Source organism: Canis lupus, chromosome 13 (genome assembly GCF_003254725.2).
Source record: "Canis lupus dingo isolate Sandy chromosome 13, ASM325472v2, whole genome shotgun sequence".
NCBI lineage: Eukaryota > Metazoa > Chordata > Mammalia > Carnivora > Canidae > Canis > Canis lupus.
In genome coordinates this window covers 52,500,374-52,521,266 of record NC_064255.1, presented here as the reverse complement: position 1 = coordinate 52,521,266, position 20,893 = coordinate 52,500,374, and the positions used below count along the sequence as shown (strand labels likewise).

The 20,893-nt window shown below is 33.0% G+C and overlaps 1 long non-coding RNA gene across 2 annotated transcripts; it reads right to left on the bottom strand.

The window, feature by feature from the left end:
* Window positions 1–4,935: 4,935 nt before the first annotated feature.
* On the bottom strand, window positions 4,936–20,647 carry LOC112652316 (uncharacterized). Of its 2 annotated transcripts, none has more exons than XR_007401716.1 (3): window positions 20,485–20,647; window positions 10,146–10,217; window positions 4,936–5,130 (listed from the first exon to the last, which is right to left on the bottom strand). It is a non-coding gene; the product is annotated as an uncharacterized LOC112652316 (long non-coding RNA). The 2 variants fall into 2 exon arrangements; XR_007401717.1 differs by lacking the exon at window positions 4,936–5,130 and adding an exon at window positions 6,235–6,369.
* Between the last annotated feature and the right edge of the window lie 246 nt (window positions 20,648–20,893).

The window sequence follows — 20,893 nt, the reverse complement described above, 5'->3', positions numbered from 1 at the left end:
TAGTAGCCAAGACATGGAAAGAATCTAAATGTCCAAAAATAGATAAGTGGATAAAGAAAAATTGGTACACATGTACACACACATACCCAGCAATATTCCCAGCATTGAAAAAGGAAAAACTAAAAACCTGCCATTTCAACAACACAGATGGGCTTTTGAGAGCATTATCCTAAATCAAATATGTCAGAGAGAGAGAGACAAACATTGAGTGATCTCACTTATATGTGCAATGTAAAAACAAAAACAAAAACTCATAGAAAATGAGATCAGATTCATGTTTATTGGAGGTGGGGATGGGTGGGTTAATGGGATGAAGATGGTCAAACGGTACAAACTTCCAGTTATACATCAAATAAGTACTAGGGATGTTATCTACAACGTGATGACTATAATATGACACAGCTTTGTGGTATATTTGAAAGTTGTTGTTATGAGACTAAATCTAAACAATTATTGTCGCAAGGAAAAAAAACACATTTTTCCTTGATCTTTTCTTGGTATCTATGTAAGATGATGAATGTTAACTAAACTTATTGTGTGATCCTTTCACAATATATATGTTAAGTCATTATACTGTATACCATAAACTTAAAAAGTGATGTATGTCGATTATATGTCAAAAAAACAAAAAAAAATATTGTCTTACCGCTTTTGCAGACTTTTTTTGAAAGTTTCTATCCAATGGAAAAGACTATTACCAATTATCATTTTTAAAATTCATCAGTTTCTACAAGTTTTATTCTTATTCTCTTCTAATGTGCTCTTAAAATGCTAAGAGCTAAGACTCATGTACTTATTACTAAAATGATATAGACATCTCCTGCATGCACTTTTTGAAATATTCTTGAGTTCATTTAGGAAAAATATCAATAAAATACTCTTATTTCCTGATTTTTAATAAAGTTATTTAAAATAGTAAAAGGGGGATCCCTGGGTGGCTCGGCGGTTTGGCGCCTGCCTTTGGCCCAGGGCGAGATCCTGGGGCCTGGGATCCAGTCCCGCATCGGGCTCCCGGCATGGAGCCTGCTTCTCCCTTCTCCTGTGTCTCTGTCTCTCTCTCTCTCTCTTTCTCTATGTCTATCATTAAAAAAATAAAATTAAAATAAATAAATAAATAAATCTTTAAAAAAATAAAATAGTAAAAAGAAGATTCTGATAAATTATTGCATGGAACTTTCAAACACATTGAATGATATTCTCCTTTCAAGGGCGTTTGCTCCTATAAATAGACTTATGTTGATATCAGTGGAATTTGCTATTTGACTAAAATGAAAAATGTAGGATAGATTTAAAAAATTATGAACTCTTGAGATTGGGAACATAAGGAGGCAACCCACAGAGGCAAAGTGGGCCAATAAGAAGTTTGAGAAAGTTGGAGGAAAATTATTGAGGTTTCCTTTAGTAGTTTTTCTTAAAAGGAATAAAAAAAGTCTTGTAGAGGTATTTTATAGATAATATAAAGTAATTGAAAGTCTAGAAGCTGATGTATTCCTCTAGGAAAAGTAATATGTAGTAACAATGTAAAAAGACATAATATATTATACAATTCAACAAAGCCAGTGGGAAATTGTATTGAGTACATTGGCCTTTGCTTAAATCACAAAATCAATAAAGATTTTCCTCTGTATGGAAAGGCTTTCTGAAGATAAATTCAGGGTATCAACACTAAAGAATTATTTTTTTTATCTACAGTATACTGGAAATAAGACAATTTCGCAGGTGGTACAGAAAACATCTTTTAATATTAAAAACATTTGGAAGAATACATAGGCACAATCATTAGTAAAACAGTTATTAAACATCTTGTGTAAAAAAAAAAACATCTAGTGTGTTTATAACACTCTGCTAGATCTTTAGGTGTAAGATTTTAGGTTTTTAATTGGCATTTTGCAATTTGCTAATATAAATCCCAAAATTTCAATAGAGTAAGAACCTTAAATTCTTCTTTTAGCCTGAGTTCTCTCCCCTTATTTCATATAATGTTTAAATATATTACTATGTAGCTTCTTTTTTCTTGCATAAAATGAGTTCATCATGAAAATTAATTACTGTATCAGTCATGTTGTTAGGTAGCCTTCAGAATGCAATATACATTTAATAGATAAAAGAGAAAGAAGTAAATCATTTGCAAGCATTCTAAAAAAAACTTCCAGACATTATTTCACAAGAAAAATCAAATCATTGAGGCAACATGGAATGAATTAAGATACAGATCAAGATGCCTGCGATAACAGCTTTAAAACATGCATTTAACATCAGAAGCCTTAAATGTTAACGTAGTGATCTTACTGGGCAGTGATTAAGTTTCTACACACTCAGTTACTTGAAGCACAGAATGAATACTACAAATATTTTATAGAAAATGGTTGAGAGATCCATAGGAAATAATAGTTTTCACTGGTGAGAAGAAGGACAATGATGTAGAGAATAAAAGATGCTTTTCTGCCAGTCAGAGCCTGTCCTTCTTCTTACTAATGCATATACATGCAGGAATGCATTCTCAAACATAAAACTAATTAAAAAAATAAACAGAAAAGGCAAAATATGAAAGAAACAAGAGTAGGCCTAGATTAGTCCCTCTTAACACACAAATACAACCCAAAATTCAGGAACTATTTCTTCTTTTTAAATAGCATTCTATTTTGGGAGGGGGGAAGATTATTCCTGTCAAAAGGAAAATCTATTTTTAGTACAATGTCAAAAGCTCATTGCCATTCAGGAGCAAAGAAAATTAAATATGAAAATAGGCGATAGCAGCAGCTATTAGCCCTAGTGGAATTACATTTCCCTATTTTCTCTCTTAATTAGTTGCAAAGAATTATTAGTCTACCACAAAGTCTCTCTGCTCTATACGGGTAGTATACATTTGTACACTTCATTGTATCTGTGTTGAGAATATTTATATATTGTGTTCCTGAAGAGTTTTGAACATGAGTTAAAGGAAGTACCCATTTAATACCAAGTTATTCAAATTTAATAATTAGTGGACATGGTTAATTTATTTTACAGTTTTATTTTGTTTGTACTCTATCTGCTTGTTGTTTTTACCTTTTTAGGAAACAACACCTTCAATGTCTTTGATATGGGATTTTTATTTTATTTTTATCTATATAGTTATTTAGAATGAGAGAGAGCACGCACACGTGAGTGGGGGCGGGAGGGGAGGGCAGAGGGAGAGAATCTTAAGCAGATTCCATGCTGAGTGTGGGGCCCATGCAGGGCTTGATCTCTCCACCCTGAAATCATGAGCTGAGCCCAATCAAGTCAGATGTTTAACTGACTGAGCCACTCAGGACATGGGATTTCTAAATATGGGATATTTAGAAATGTATAATATCTTTCTTTAGAGCAACATAAAGTACTTTCCAGATGACCATGCCTCACTTCAATACCACCAGAGAGTTGTAATTAGTGATATTTTAAATTTAGCTGTTAATAACTTTTTAAAGCTATTAATTGTAAATTCCCTTATCAATGTTGCTAATGTGTAATAATATTATGACATCTATTAAATGCCATGACACTGTGTAAATAAAAATAGCACCTAACCATAGTGAGCCTATGAATACTGAGTATAATTGCCTGGAGTTGGCACAATTTCTTTAATTTTTAAATTTTAAATATTAAATATGTGATATGTAAATATTAAACAACACACTACTGCACAAGCAATGGGCCAAATAAGAAATAAAATGGCAGATCAAAATATGTCTCAAAAGAAAAAGAAAATACAATAAGCTATGGGATACAGCAAAAAGCAGGTGCTAGAGTGAAATTTAAGCTATAAATGTATTTTTTTTAAGTGCAAATAACATTACAGCACAAGGAACTAGAAAAAGAAGAAACTTAGCTGAAATTTAGTAGAGGAGGTAAATAACAAGGAAAAATCAGAAATAATATAGAGACTAGAATAAACATAACATTGAAAATAATGACCAGTTTTTCCAAAAAAAAAAAGAAAAAAGCAAAACTGGCAATTCTTTAATACATTAAGAAAAAAAAAAGAAGTCTCAAAAACTAAAATGGAAAATGGAAAACAATAACAGATAACCATAGAAATGCCTGGTACGACAACATATTACTATAAACAATTGTATACTAACAAATCTGATAACTTAGAAAAGCCAAAACCAGATAATTCCCCCTCCTGGATCTGGATGTTTATTTTCCCAGATTAGGGAAGTTTTCTGCTGTTATTTCTGAAATATATTTTCTGCTCCCTTTTCTCTCTTTTCTTTTGGAACACCTGTAATACAAATGTTACAATGTTTGATGGAGTCACAGAGTTGCCTAAGTCTATTCTCATTCCAATTCTTCTTTTTCTCTTTTTTCAGCTTCATTATTTTCCATTATTGTGTCTTTGGGTTACTAACTCATTCCTCTGCTTCTTCCAGTCTTGTGTTCATTACCTGTTTCCAATATCACTTCTTGTATTCTTCATCTCTGATACTTTTTTAACTCTTATTTCTGTTGTAAGTCTCACTGATATTTTCTATTCCTTTCTCAAGCCTGGTTTGGACTATTGCTTTGAATTCCCCATCAGTCATGTCATGATATCTGTTTCACTTAGGTCTCTGGACGTGGGCTTATCTTGTTCTTTCGTTTGGGATAAATTCCTCTGACCTTGCATTTTGTCAAAGTATCTGCCTTCTCTGTGTTAGAAATGCCAGCAACATCTCCTGCTCCTGAAAGTGATGCCTTTATGAAGAGGAGGTTACGTAGCACAACTTCTCAAAGTTTTTTAAACATTAGGGCAGTGCTTATCTTCACCAACCATCCACTTACTCTAATAATGCCATCTATAAATGTGCTGACAATCTTCTGTCATCCCAAACTATGTTTTAACACAACTTACATGTGTTTTTCCAACATAATATATTATTCAAAAGAAGGAGTGGAAATAGTCATTGATAGGTTAAGAAGACATACCTTTATTTATATTATTATATTTATTTACCTTTCTTAATAGTTTGTATGGGGGCAGCTGGGTAGCTTAGTAGGTTAAGTGTCTGCCTTCAGCTCCAGGTCACGATTCCAGGCCCTGGGATTGAGCCCCATGTGGGCTCACTGCTCAGCAGAAGTCTGCTTCTCCCTCTCCTCCCCATTCTCTGTTGCTATCTCTGTCTCTGTCTTTCAAATAAAGAAATAAAAACAGTTTGCATGTATTCAGGGCTATCACTCTGAAGTGAGATACTGAAGTGTTTTCAACCAAATTAGCTTCTACCTTGTTATACATTTTAAGACTTCAGGATAGCAAATATTTAGTGTGCCTGTTTGGCAGTATCACAGATGAAATATATAGATTGTGTAAATGTAGCTTTTCCCCATATGACAGTTAGGAAATCAATCAATCTATCTATCTATTGCTATCAAATTTTAGATATCTGATGGCTGCCAAAAGTGAATTGATTGGTAACAAAAACAAAATACACCAATTGACCAGAAGAGTTAATAATTGATGGTTTGCTGTTTCCTGATTTGTGAATAGCAGCGCATTAGGTCCTATCAAGAAGACTATTAATAGTAATTGAAATACATACATAAATGGGAAATACAGTGCAAATATGTTAAAGTGTAGAACATAAAATTTGCCAAATACTTGAAGAAGAAATTAAGTACTTTAGCTCTGAAAGAGAAATTGAGTTCATTGAGATAACTATATGTCCCAAAGTCTAGTAATTGTTAAAATGAGTGCACTAACCAGAGATATTTAAATAAATATTTTAAAGTTTAGATGTTTGAAATAGTAGTAGTGTTGATTCCAGTCTGGAGAAAGATTTACACAAAGTTCATGAACAAAATATTCAAAATGTCTCAATAGCAAAACAATCACATTAGGCAGTCTGGAATAGAAATTCTGCACAGCCAGTAATGAAAGATAAGTGTAATAGATGAGGGAGGGTAATAAGAAGCTGATGGCATGCACTTGAAAGATGCAAAATATAACAAGAGCATGCCAATTCTTATAAAGAAAAAAAAATTACATCTGCATAGTCTACAAATCAGATATCCTGTTGTAGACTTTCTAGGTAGATCATCTTGTAGCTCACACCCATTAAGCTTGGGTGGTGAGGCCTACAAAATGCTCTTAAACTGACAAAGAACTTCTTTTCCCTCCCTAGAATGCCAAGTTGGGAATTCCAGAGGTGCCAATGCTTATCAGTAACTTTTGATAAGATCCTGAAATGTAGACTTGGCAATTTTCCTTGGAGAAGTGATAAATGAGCCAGGGATCAGTTCTTTAATGTATTTTATTAATACAATTAAGGCTCATTGATTTGACTAATGATTTCCAATAATGTAATACTTCATATTTGTGTCTAATTTAGGGAGCTGTGTGGACTCTAGAGCATTGTTTGGCTCCAAATCCTGTTGAAGGAAAGAAACTGGAATTAACTTTTAGGTAAAGAAATATATTAATATGACCTGAATTTCACTGAAGTAAAAAAGAACTAAATTACTTTTTTTTTTTTTTTTTTTTTACCTCACAGGGAAGATTCTTTATTAAATGTTGGAGTTCCTCAATGTCAATTCATAGACTATTTCTTTTTCATTTTGCATCTTCTGGAGTAATCTCATACATGACTATTATTCCAATAACTAGTTATATGTACACTAACCACATATTTTATCTCCAGCCCAGGCATCAGTGCCTTTGATGAGTTTTTGATCTACGGATACAGCTGTGTACTTGGCATGCACATGGGTCATTCAAAGGTACTCAAAACTCAACAGGTCTCAAAACCAGTTCCCACACTTTGATTGTTTCAAGTCCAACCAAATGGCAATAGTATTTGTAAAAACAAACAAAACAAAAACAAAACTAGGAGCTTGGATTAATCCTCACATCTCTCAATTTCTTTACCAAATATTACTTAATGCATTTCAGACTGTTTAAGGTAATTTCCTTTATACTTTTATGTATATCCTTTAGACTCTTCTTTTCTCAGTTTTTGCTAGTTTTAAAATGTTTACTTTGTTTAAAACATCCTTTTATCATAACTTTTAAAAAGTATTTTGGCTTCATGTAATATTTAAGACTGTCAATTTTCTCTTAGTGCATTGATGTTATTCCACTAGACAGTTGACCCTTGAACAATACAAGTTTGAACTACATGGGTCCACTTATACCTAATTTTTAAAATGAATACAGCACAGTACTGTAAATATGTTTTATATTCCTCATGATCTTAATATTTTCTTTTCTCTGGCTTATTATAAAAATACAGTATATAAAATATATTACATACAAAATATGTGTTAAAGAACAGTTTATGTCATTGGTGAATCTTTCAGTCAGTATTAGGCTATTAGTAGCTAAGTTTTGGTGAAGTCAAAACTTATACGCGGATCAGCATCCCTAACCCCTGCATTGTTTATGCATCAGCTATATTCTGGCTTCCATTATTTCTGATGGAAAGTTCAGGAGTCACCCTAATATCAATGTCACTGAAGTTAATTGTCTTTTTCTGACTGCTTTCAGGATTTTCCTTGTGTCTTATATGTTTTATATTTTAATTTGTTGTGTCTGGGTGTATATTTTCTCTTTCTATTTTTTTGAGGATTCAGCAGCCTTCTCAAATCTGTAGAATGTTATATTTAATAAATCACGAAAAATCCTCATTCATTTGCTTATTGAATATTGTATTTGTTTTGTTTCCTCATCTCTTTCAGAAGCTTAAGTTGGATGTACTTTAGATATTCTTTTTTCTTAAGGTCTCTACTCAATGTTTTCATATTTTTAAAACTGTTTCTCTGTTACTTTTTTAAAAAATATTTTATTTATTTACTCATGAGAGACAAATCTAGAGAGGTAGAGACATAGGCAGAGGGAGAAGCAGGCTCTCTGTATGGAGCCCAATGTGGGACTTGATCCCAGCACCCCGGTATCATGACCTGAGCCAATGGCAGATGCTCAACCACTGAGCCACCCAGGTGTCCCTCTCTGTTGCTTTTTGGATAATTTCTTTACCTCAATTTTTTAGGGTACAAATTTCCTATACCTTCTCCTAGTCCATTGCTAAAAATAATTACATTTTTATAAAGTATATTATAATTTTTTGAATATTTATATATATATTTGTTTTACTCATATATCCCTGCCGATTTTTAATTCCTAGACCTTTGCTCATAATTCGAATTTCTTTTTGTTGTTTTAAACCTATTTTAACAATGTGTTTTATAATTTCAATATCTGAAATCTCTGTGCATCTCAGCCTTGGCTTTTTTCTTCCCTCATTCATGATATACTGTTGTTTTTGTTGCTTTGCTTTTGCCACTATAATCTTATTATCCTCAAGCTTTAGCTCTAGGTATTCCACAGAAGGTGAAAGCCTTCAAGAAAAATGTATTTGCTTTACTTTAAAAATATGTGGGAGCACTTCCAACTTTTAATGATTTTAAACTAAATTCCCTTCTTGAGGTCACATGACCTCATATGTTGGATTCCCTAAGGAAACTTCCCTCCTTTTATAGTAAATTAATCCCAAGTATCTTGTTTATCTCTCCCTATCTGAATATCAAACATAATAATTAGCACATATACTGGATGTTGTGAATTTTATTTAATACATTTGTTTTAAACTATCACAGTCATGAGGATTTAGGCAGGCTCCAAGTGGTATATCTGAAATAATTAATTGAGTGCACAGGGTGACTAAGAATGTAAATAGCATCCTCAAGCCCCTCTTTTTAATTGAAAAAAAAAATAATGCTGAGTCCTATCTCCCGGTGTTTATAGTTAATTTCAGTTAAATAATTTGGTGTGAGAGAAATAATTTCACCATATGCAAGAAAAGCATAAAAGCAAGTAAAATTAAAGAACACACACAAAAAATCTATTTCAAACCATTTACAGAATGCTATTTGTTAAATTTAACATGAAAATAATTTTGTACAAAAAAGATTTCTTACCAAAATTCCATTGGAGACATTAGTTAGAGAAATTCCCTGTAGTACTAAAACTCATTTTTCAGTGAACACTATAAAATACATTTTATTTATTTATTTATTTATTTATTTATTTATTTATTTATTTATTATAAAAGACATTTTAGAGTGTTTTCTGGATCTGCTAATCTTATACACACACAATATCAAATGTAAGAATTATTACTTAGACGCACAGGGAGGTTATTTTTCTGCCTTCTAAGTCTGATTTTGATATTCTGATATATCATGTGCTAACAAAACACACCCTTTTAGAAAATATTTTCTAAAGGCCACCTTGAATTTAACTGAACTAACGCTGTTATTAACTAACTAAACAACCTCTTTACCGCTCTTCACAAGTAAAACATATAATCCTATATTTGCAGAAGTTCAGCATAGGACCAATATAAAAACAAAATAACAAGTGAACAAAGAAATGTACATTCTTGTCTTTTAAGAGGCTATAAATTACTTTTAATGTTAGATTAAAAGGCTCATTTTCATTGATTGCTGTTTCCTTGTTTATGTTAAGTATAAAAAATTCTGCACACTTAGCTAATACAGCTCTTTAGTTTTAATTTTTAAAAAATATTTTATTTATTTATTCATGAGAGACACAGAGAGAGAGAGAGAGGCAGAGGCACAGGCAGAGGGAGAAGCAGGCTCCATGCAGGGAGCCCGACGTGGGAATCGATCCAGGGTCTCCAGGATCACGCCCTGGGTTGCAGGCAGGCGCCAAACCACTGAGCCATCTAGGGACCCCTGCTAGAGCTTTTTATTAATAAGAGAGTACTTTGCTATTTAATGAAGTAATTCTATTAGAATCAGAATGCAAAGAAAATGGAGAAAATTTCAATGATAGAAACAAAAATGGCCTAAAATACCAATATCCAAAAGAATAATGTCTTGGAGTGGATAATTCTAAACTTTTTCTCTGACATAGGTAAATTATCTAAAATATATAATTAACAAATAAATATAACAAATATATATAACAAATGTACAGAAATACCTACATCACACAAATTCCATAACTCAGACAATATCTAATTTGTAATTTGTTTTAAAATATACACATATACATACATATATACTGGAGATACAGTTCATGCAACTGTTCTCTTAATACTTTGATAAGGCACAGCAAACACATGTACATGATCTGTTAGTTTCATATGTTTTAAACTACATAACTGATCATAGCATCCTCTTACCTAGTCTAAATGACTTTCACAGTTTACAGTCTCCTTATTACCAAAATTCGAATCTTCCAAAGGCGCTGTGTTCTGGAAAGAGAATTTTCATCTTATTTTTATACCCTAAACTTGGGTGCTGATAATTGTTCAATTCACAAGCATCAGCCTTGAGAGACTAACCAGGTCAGAGTCTATAAGCTCCAATAATAGCTACCACTTTTTATAACTTTATATTTTATAGAAAAATACAACCACTATTACATTTCTGAGGTAGATATTAGTAACAGAACTGTATACATTTAGGGAAGAAGCAGACCTGGTTAAAATCAGCACTGCAGTTTTTGAGTTCTATGGTATCTGAAAAGCTCATCAATATCATTGATTTTCAGCTTTCCCTTCTTTAAAATCAGATATTACCCATCCTCTGTATTCCTTAGAATGAATTAAATAAAAAATGCATATGTTAATTGTTTAGCATTTCACTAGCATATAATAAGTACTTAGTAACTATTATTTATTCCATGTTATTTTTTCTATTCATTCAAATGAAAAAATGGAAGCATGGAGAGATAAAATCACATATCCAAACTTACTCAAGTGGCATTAAAAGCAAAATCAGACCTTGAATCCCAGTCTTTCACACTCAGTACCATTTTCATCTATTTCCCTTCTAATGTTGAGCTCTCTGCTGACAAGGGGTATGAAAGAAAAATAACAGATCTAACTGTGGCTCTCAACTCAGAATTATAGAATGAGAGGAGAGCTGGATATTTTTCCTATGCCTTATACTGTGTCCAGTATAAGGGAAGGGGCTAGAATCTTTAGTGTGTAAGGGGTTAACTAAAATAAAAAGGGATTATCAGAAATTAAACACACACACACACACACACACACACCAAGAAATGAAATTATTCTCCTTAACTGGTGGTTCCAAACACATTTAGAAAAAAATTAACACATTTAGAAAAAAATTAACAAGCATAGGAGAGTTTTTCTATCTACGCCACTCTACCCTATACCCAACCAATTATGCACAATCTTATTTATGATAATATATATTTTTGTCCAAATTCTAGATATGGAGTATTTTACTATGCAATATTATAGCTTAAAATGTATTTGCTATATTACTGTAATCAAAATAGTATATATAAATTTAATATGAGCAAATTATATGTGAAATATAAACAATTCTAATGCTCTGGTTAAATGAATTAATGTAATCTTGGATAAATTTGACAATGGACCATCTCTTTAAATGGGTGTTAACTGGCCTTATCATTTTAAAAGCAGAAATAACTTTAGAATTAGATTAAAGATATGGACCCGAGAAGATTCATATTTGTGTTAAGACTCTGTCAATACTGAAGTTAAAAGTAGAATAAACTCCAAATAAATAGACTTCCAAAGCCACCCATCAATCAGCATGTCTGAGATCTAAAAATCTGTTTAATTCAACTAGATAAGTACACACACCCCTCAGAAAATATATTAACTATCCTAAATGCTTATGTTGGGTGAAATATAAAACTCAGTTGTTTTGTTTTTACTGGAAAATCAAAATATTATGCAAATGATTTGGTACCTCCCTATAACTATATCCACTCTTCATTAAATGCAGAAATAGTAGAAAGCTCAGGAAGACAGATTGAAAACTCAACTTGGCAAAGCAAGGTAATGTGTGGTAACACTTGTGGAATCATTACTAGCCAGGGTCTGGTCCTCAATGTTTCTAGGCTTGACACTTGATTTGAATCTGGTCTGAGGAGACTGATTTATTATTATTATTTTTAAAGATTTTCATCATGTATTTGAGAGGGAGAGCACAAGCGGGGGGCGGGGGGAGAAGCAGGCTCCTCACTGAGCATGAAGCCCAATGTGGGGCTTAAATGACAGAGCCACTCAGGGGCCTTGGGGAACTAACTATACTAGATACAGATTACAAAGCAAATTCTTATTCATTGCTTAGCTGTGAAAGATAGAACTTTACCCAGAAAACTCATGTTCTTCCAACCCGTAACCTTTTATATTATCCAGGTCACAAGGAAACAAATTCATAATCAGAATCTGTCAGTTGTGTTTTAACATAGCATCCAGGTAAAGAGATATAGACCACTGTGAGCAGGTGGTCTTAAATGGTGCTAGTGTAGGAGTGAGTCAGTCTTCAGATTTACCTGGGGAGATAACAAGTCTACCTTATTCTCACCCTGATAGAAATTCAGGGGTAGTAAAGCACATTCAGTTTTTACAAAAATAAGTATACCCTAACCAGCATGGGAAGTTTGAAAAAATTCCTTAGGTGGTCCTCATACACAGTTTGAGAACTACCAGTTTTTGAGAGACATTTCTTCCAGGCCATGGGAAAGCCCGATGAACTATCCATATTGTGTTGGAGAACATTCTATGCTTGAAAAGTCATACTCATGTCTGCCAGATAGGCAGGTACTAAGCTTACACAGGGAGACTTAGATGAACCTGATAGATCTACTTCACTTATCAGGTGCTGTGTTAGTCCTTTTTATTGATTATCTCTTACTCTCATTTTATAGATGAGGTATTTGGAATGAAATAGATTCAATAACTTGGTTGTTGGCACATAGGTAATGAGTACTATAACTAGGATTCAGACACTCATCTGCTTAAAATTCAAATCCTTATAATTCACTCTCCCTCACTAGAGACAGTATTGGTAAAAACAAGGTATCTGATTTTTCAGAGCATTGTTTTGCACTTGACAAATATAGACATGACATAGTGTATTTTTTGTATAACCGTATAATCGATCATATTTTTGGTCATGTTTTAATTCTGATGATAAACTTTGGTTGGATTCCAGTGATTCCTAAATTCCCATCACATTAAAAGAAGTTTTGGATGGATTACTTATAAGAGGAATGAAAACATACCCAGCTAGGGTTAAACATCAGTAAAATGATAGGAGTAATATTTTAGCAACTAAATATAATTTGGATAGTCTCGAAGAAGAAATCGCTAGATACTTCAGAGTACAGTTTCAGCCTTAATCTTACAAATACCAAAACTTGTCCTTCTAAGTGAAAAACATTCCTTGTGTGTGTGTGTGTGTGTGTGTGTGTGTGTGTGTGTGTGTGTGAAACATTCCTATCTCATTTTCTGGTAAAAGAGAAACAGCAATGTAGATTCCAGTTCTTTTGCAATATTGTGAACAACTTTAAGAGATGATCCTGACAGGCATTCCCCGCTGCCCCGATTTAACTATACACATTGTTAATCTCCTGAAAGTTCTTATTTACACAGTCGGATTCTCTATCTTGTGAAATGATAGATATGATATATTCACGTCATTGGAGAATAAGTTGGAAGCAATTGGGTATCCTGAGAACCAGAAGAAGGAAGCTTTATGACCCTTCCAAATAAACTTTTGCTCTCTAGCAAGAGTAGACAATTTAAAAACATCTGTACTTTCAGTGGATTATGTGAACTTCTATTAAGAAGGCTGCATTATGACTTGTAATAAAATCCAGTGTTAGAAGTACCCAAACAGTATCAGAATGCTCATTGGAAAGGATACTGAAGTTCCTGAGAAGGTAAAGTAGAGAGCATTTTCTCTTACGGGCTTCAGTCTCCATTGCCTCTGACACCCTTGCCATGACCGGATATATTCTTTCTTATGGCATTTGAAAGCAGCACAATATCAATTTCACATAATTTAAATGAGAACCGTGTTCTATTGCATTTGTGCTTATGCTGTAAAATCAAGATTCATGAGGGCTCAAGGAGAATCAGGCTATGAATGTGTTATAAGTGAGAACGCTAAAGGCCGTAAAACTAAGAAAGTCATGTTATGACAAATTGCGATTCCCGTTACAAATACAGATCTGAAAAATATATGCTATTTTGTAAGGGATTATAATGAATAAATATAAGAAATTTATACCCACTTAGATTTTTTTAGCATTTGAAAAAAAATGAAACATTATTTCAAAATATCCTAGGAATGATTGCTAAGTATCAGAATGCTGGTAATGATTTAAAATGGAGATATATGTAGTCTTCACAATGACACTTGTATGGGCTTTATTGACATCCCTACATAATTGATCTATGCTAAAATAGATCTTTTTCAGATAGATGATAGCTGCCTCAAGATATAGCTTTCTGAATTTGTATAGACATAAAGGTCTTGGTCCCTAAATCTCTGTCCAGCAATTAAGATGCTAATTATTTTTGTTCAATTTTGCATTTACCTTATTTCCTCTGCTAGAATCATACATTATCCTCTGAACAGCTTTTTGTGACATTTCTACTAAATAGGAAATCTTGGTTACTGAGCACAGTTTTGTGCTTTGTTGTTTTTTTTTTTTTAACTTTTTACTTAAATCCCAGTTACAGTGTCATATTAGTTTCAAGTGTAGAATTTAGTGATTCATCACTTACATAAAGTACCCTGTGGTCATCACAAGTGCCCTCCTTAATAGCCATCAGCCATTTAACCCCTGTCCACCTCCCCTCCAGCAACCCTGTGTTTCCCATAGCTAAGAGTCTGTTTTATGGTTTGCCTCTTTTCCCCTCTATGTTCATCTGTTATATTTCTTAAATTCCACATGAGATAAATCACATGGTATTTGTCTTTTCTGACTGACTATTTCTCATAGTATAATACTCTCTACCTCTATCCATGTCACTGCAAATGGCAAAATTTCATTCTTTTTTATGGCCAAGTAATATTCCATTGTATACATATACCACATCTTTCTTTATCCATTTATCAACCCAAGGACATTTGTGTTCTTTCCATAATTCAGTCATTGATAATAATGCTGCTACGAATATTGCAGTGCATATTATCCCTTCCAATCAGTATTTTTGTATCCTTTGGGTAAGTACCTAGTAGTACAATTGCTGGGTTATAGGGTAGTTCTATTTTTAACTTCTTGAAGAACCTCCAGACTGTTTCCAGAGTGGCTGCACCAGTTTGCATTCCCACCAACAGTTTAAGAGGGCTCCCCTTTCTCCACATTTTTGCCAACAACTGTTGTTTCCTGTACTATTAATTTTAGCCATTCTGACAGGTGTGATGTGATAGCTCACTATAGTTTTCATTTGTATTTCCCTGATGATAAGTGATGTTAAGCACATTTTCATGTTTCTGTTAGCCATCTGTATGTCTTCTTTGAAAAAAATGTCTCTTCATGGCTTGTGCCCACTCTTGTGGATTATTTGTTTTTTTGGGTATTGAGTTTTATAAGTTCTTTATATATTTTGGAAACTAATCCTTTATCAGATACGTCACTCGCAAACATCTCTTTTTTTATTTTTTCTTAATTTTTTTGCAAACATCTCTTATTCCATAGACTGCCTTTTAGTTTTGTTGATTGTTTCCTTTCCTGTGCAGAAGCTTTTTATCTTGATGAAGTTTCAATTAGTTTATATTTGCTTCTGTTTCTCTGGCCTCAGGAGACATATCTTCAAAGAAGTTGCTATAGCTGATGTCAGATGGTTACTGTCTGTGTTGTCCTCTAGGATTTTGATGGTTTCCTGTCTCAGGTTTTTGTTTTCCACCCATCTTGAATTTCTTTATGTGTATAAGAAAGTGATCCAGTTTCATTCTTCTGCATGTTGCTGTCCAGTTTTTCCAACATCATTTGTTGAAGAGAGTTTTTTCCATTAGATATTCTTTCCTGCTTTGTTGGAGATTAGATGACCATATAGCGTGGATCAATGTCTGTGTTCTCTATTCTGTTCCATTGATCTATGTGTCTCTTTTTGTAATCAGTACCATACCATCTCATACAGTCTTGATCACAATAGCTTTGTTAAATAGTTTGAAGTGATGCCTCCAGCTTTGCTTTTCTTTTACAAGATTTCTTTGGCTATTCGAGGTCTTTTGTGATTTCATACAAATTTCAGGATTGTTTGTTCTAGCTCTGTGAAAAATGCTGATTTTGATAGGGATTGCATTGAATGTGTAGATTGGTGTACATCAAACAACAAAACATACTACCTAAAGCAAACAGCAAAGTGCTTATTCTTTCAGCCAATAAATTTTAAATATATTGTAATAACTTTAAGTACTAATATGTATTTTCTCTATTTGTTTTGTGTATCTGAATCTATGTATAATTAATGGTGTGATAAGTACTAAAACTGCACTTGTTTTATTAGAATTGGTTATGAATGGGCTTTGTGATATTTTAAATAATTTTTGACTAATTTCATGTGCATATGACACATGCTGCAAAAGTCAACATATTTAAGCAAAAACATTGTAATTATGCTCCTCATTAAAAGTATTTCAAACCAAGGTGCTTTGACACATTGAAAATCAATTTACACACACACACACAAAATTTGGTAGCGTATGTTTGACATAGATGGCACTATCTAAGGCAAGCGTGTACTTAGTTTTCTAATGGTGCTTGAATTTTTAACTGCCTCATTGTAAAATTGTGTGAATACTAAGTAAAAATAGCTGGATGGTCCTAGTTTGTCAAAATGGTTTAAATATTAAACAATCACGTGTATGGTCTTTCACTCTGTATTTTCTGCCCTTTCGTCCAATACCTTTCTCATAGAGGTTGATACAAATAAGCCTCTCACTCATAGTCATAACAACGGTCTTCTGTTCCAATTATTTGAGTCTCATCACCTGATAAACGCTCCTCCATCAAGGTGAACTAAGGTCCCCTTCTTTTTTTGTTTTGTGTTCTAGCCCACTTTTTTCAAATTCAGGGACATCGCAGACATTGTTTTCTCTGTCTAGACTCCTTTCTTCAGTCCTCCTTTGGCTCTTTTTCTGCTCTGCCAATGGGTGTTTGGTTAAATGTCACTTCCTCAGAGCAACTTTCCCTGGGTTCTCAATCTGAATCAAATTTCTCCTACTATTCCCCCTCAATTAACATGCTATTTCCTTCATATCACTTACACCATTTATAATTGTGCATTCAACTATTTAGTTGGAATCCATTTTACTAAAAAAAAAAAAAAAAATCCAATGAAACAGAAAAAAAGTCCACATGGACAATTTTCATGGGTTTTGGCTTTACCATTGCACCAAATACTCAGTCCAGGGACAACATTGTGAATGAAAGAATAAAATCTTGTTGGTGTGAACATTACCTTGTTGGCAAAACAATGCTCTGTGAAATACCTAAAAAAAAAACTGCTTTATGTATAATACTCCAATATGATCTCTAATGAGGACAAGTAGAGTAGAGATTTAGATTCCAGACAATTATTTAAATCCCTCTTATGGTACTTATTAGCTATATAAGTAACCAAGTTATTGAACATATTTTATTCTAATTCCCTCACATATAAATGAGAAAGATCTAATACAGTACCTGAAATATAACATGTACTCAATAATCAGCAGCTATTAATATTGTAAAAATATATTACAATAAGATCTCTTTTTTCCTAGATTTCACATTGACATGTGAAGCTCAAACTGCTTTCTATTCTAAAACTGATCACCACTGCTTCAAGCAAGTCATTTAGTGATTTTGATCTTACTTGTAATTTCTTTTCCAGAATTGTGATCTTAACTACAATTTAATATTCTGTTGGGATTATGCAGCACTCTATTTTGCAGATAGGTTTACAGATCAGGTTTTGCAGAATCTGCAAAAGCTATTAGAAAAAAATATATATATTTTTAAAACCTATTTTTCACAGCCACTACCCTCTTGTTATTGTGTGAGCCTTTAGTATGTGTACATGAATGACCTGGCATATACATTGTTGAAACTGATGCTTTGTTTACTAATGTGGCAAATATTCTTCTGGGATTTTCATATTTCTTTTTGTTGGGATTAAGCTCAAAATTATAATCAAGGTTTTGGGTAAACTTCATGGTCTTAATGACGTGGAATAATTAAAATGGTGAGTAAAATAACATTTTTGGTTCAGTGATTTTGTTTTAACATATGCTCCTATAGTTGTTTGGTGAATAATTTGCTATTGTTTCAGATACTCCACATCAGACATATACTAACTTTTTTTCTATTACCCAATTAAAATTTTTATTTCTGTTGTAAACATGATTCCACATAGATGTAAAGTAGACAGTAACCTGTGCAAATAATTAAAGTAAGATATGTGAAGATATTAAGTCCTCCCCTACCCAGGTGAATACATATTAGGAGGAAAAATAATTTAAATCTAAAAACTGATGAAAGGTATCTGTGGGAAATTTTTTTAGAAAACCTAACATGTTTACCTTATTCTTTTTCATCCCTTCACCAGCTCTTCAAGATAAAAATGGGTTACTAATCAGGCATTGCACTTCTGAGAGATTTCTTCGGTCACTACTTAATTATATATAAAATTTACAATGCTTATGTTGGTCTTTAACCTAAAATTCACAGGTGATCATTTTGAAGATTTGTACATTCCTTTAGCATTTTTTTAAATTAAAAAGGTAAAATTTCTTTTATTTTTAGCACTATGTAATATAAATGTCTCAGCAAGCCGAAGTCATTAAAAGGCACATAAGATGCCATTTGATCTATTTTTTTTTTTCCCCTCTGAAAAGAGTTGACAAATTGAATGCTTTTGGAGACTGAGATCTGTCAGCACCACACTGAGCTTTCCTTCTTTCATTCTCTTATCAGACAATGACAATGATTAAAAGTGATGAACAGCAGATGCATTTGAATCTATAATTGAATTTCTTTAAGCAAAATGACATCTCTCATTTTGAATTGGCTTGTAGGATCCTGATGTTCAGCAAGAGCAAACATTCATACTAGAATGACTTATCTGTGGTCCCAGGTTGACTCTAAACACTTATTGCAGCTGGCAACCTTTAGATGGGAGACTAAAGCCAAATCATAAGAGACCTGAAACTTGTGTCATATTGAAATGCAAGATATGTACTGGCCTTGGAGTACATATTACGCATTTGCTTTTCAGAGGATTATGTTTTTTTTCCTCCATTGATAGAACCAGATGTTGCTATTAATACATCTGGGAAACACATTTTTCTTTGTTTTCTGTCAGATGAGAGGATGCTATCAACTCTGGCAAAGTGTCAACTGATGTTTCTTAAGCTGCTGAGGGCACTTGGAAGGTAGATGCTGGTTAATCACAGGATGGACTTCAGTGTTTCAGGTTACTGGAACTTTGACCAAGCATTCACATTACTGTATGTTGCATTATTAAGGGAATCCACAGTCCTCAGCAATTTAATGTGTACTGTGGATGTGTCTCTTATCTGACATTGCTAGTGTATTGCCTGGGGAAGTTTTGAACATGTCAATCATCTGAGTTGATGACCAAATGGGATAGTCACCAGTCATTTATCTTTTAGATACTGAGACTAAATGTGTTGTCTCTCTGAGACAATAGGATACACTCGAAGAAATATATATACATGCATGCATATATATCAAAAATCAGAAAACTAGACTTTTAGTTCTAATTTTGTGAGACCGTGGCTGGTGGCCTTATTTCTCAAAGTTCCTAGAATTATAAAATAGAGAAGCTGACAAACTAATCTCTGAGACCCTTTGATTGCTAAGAGTCTATGATCTTCTTTGCCTTTAACATTAAGACAAGATTGTTAACTTATAACTTACATGTTTTTTTTTTTTTTTTTAACAGAAAGCACCGTATTTAAATGCCTCTCATCTTACTAAGGAGGGAAATTGTGATGAGCACTTGGTGTTGTATGTAACTGATGAATCACTAAATTCTACACCTGAGACTAATATTACACTACATGTTAACTGGAATTTAAATAAAAATTAGAAACTCAAAATAAATATATAAATAAATAGACCTCCTATTTGCTGCCTGTCACTCTTCGATTCTCCCATTCTGACACTTTAAATTGAAATGTGTTTTCTGTTCCACAAAACTTTAGTATTCATATCCATTTGCTTATTTTCCTACAGCAAAGCCTAAAAAATATATAGAAAATATTAGTATAATGATATTTAATTATTTTAAGTATTATTTTATCATTCTTCCTATGAAAGTCAATGAAATGAAAATGTAAGTGAATTGCCTAAAGTTTCACCATTAATAGCCAGAATTAGAACACAGTGTTGAATCTAGGTCATTTGTTTTAAATGTTTAAAAACCATATTAATGTACTCTTTCTATAAACTTGGAACTAAATGAGATAATAACTCAAAGTTCGATTACTCTGTATGACTCTGTCTTCTCAAAAATTGAAGATCTAAGGTTCTCCATGCTGGTGTTGATATAGATAAAGCATACACACAAAATCTAGACACACTGGGGAAAAAACAAATGTAGGCAGCAGCAAAATGCAAATGGTAAATGAAATATTTAGGATAGTTATAAGCTACATACATATTACATACTACATACATATTGCAGTGTTATTAGACATAAAAGGTTTTCTTACCTTCTCTTTAACAGTGGAATCTTCAAGTAAGATTCAAAGTTCAAAAATTATGAGACGTTCAAATAGTAGTTAAAGAAAACCAAATTAGGAGCAGCAGCCCTGTGCTCCCAGGTGAGGTGTTTGCTGCTCTGGGTAAGTTAAAGCCACTCTAGGTCTTGGTTTCTTTGTCTATAAAACAAGGATAGAATAGAGAACCATCAATGCTTCTTAATTCCAAAGTTTTGTGATAAGATTTAAAAAAAAAAAAAAAAAAAGCTCAGTAAACTCCTTAAGGAATCTATCAGGAAGGCAGCCCGGAACTATCCACTAATAGTCCAAGCCCTGATTCTGGGATGCCTCCACTGCTGATTGTTGGACCATACTGAACTCTTCGAGCCTCAGTTTCTTCATCCATGAAATCAGGATGACA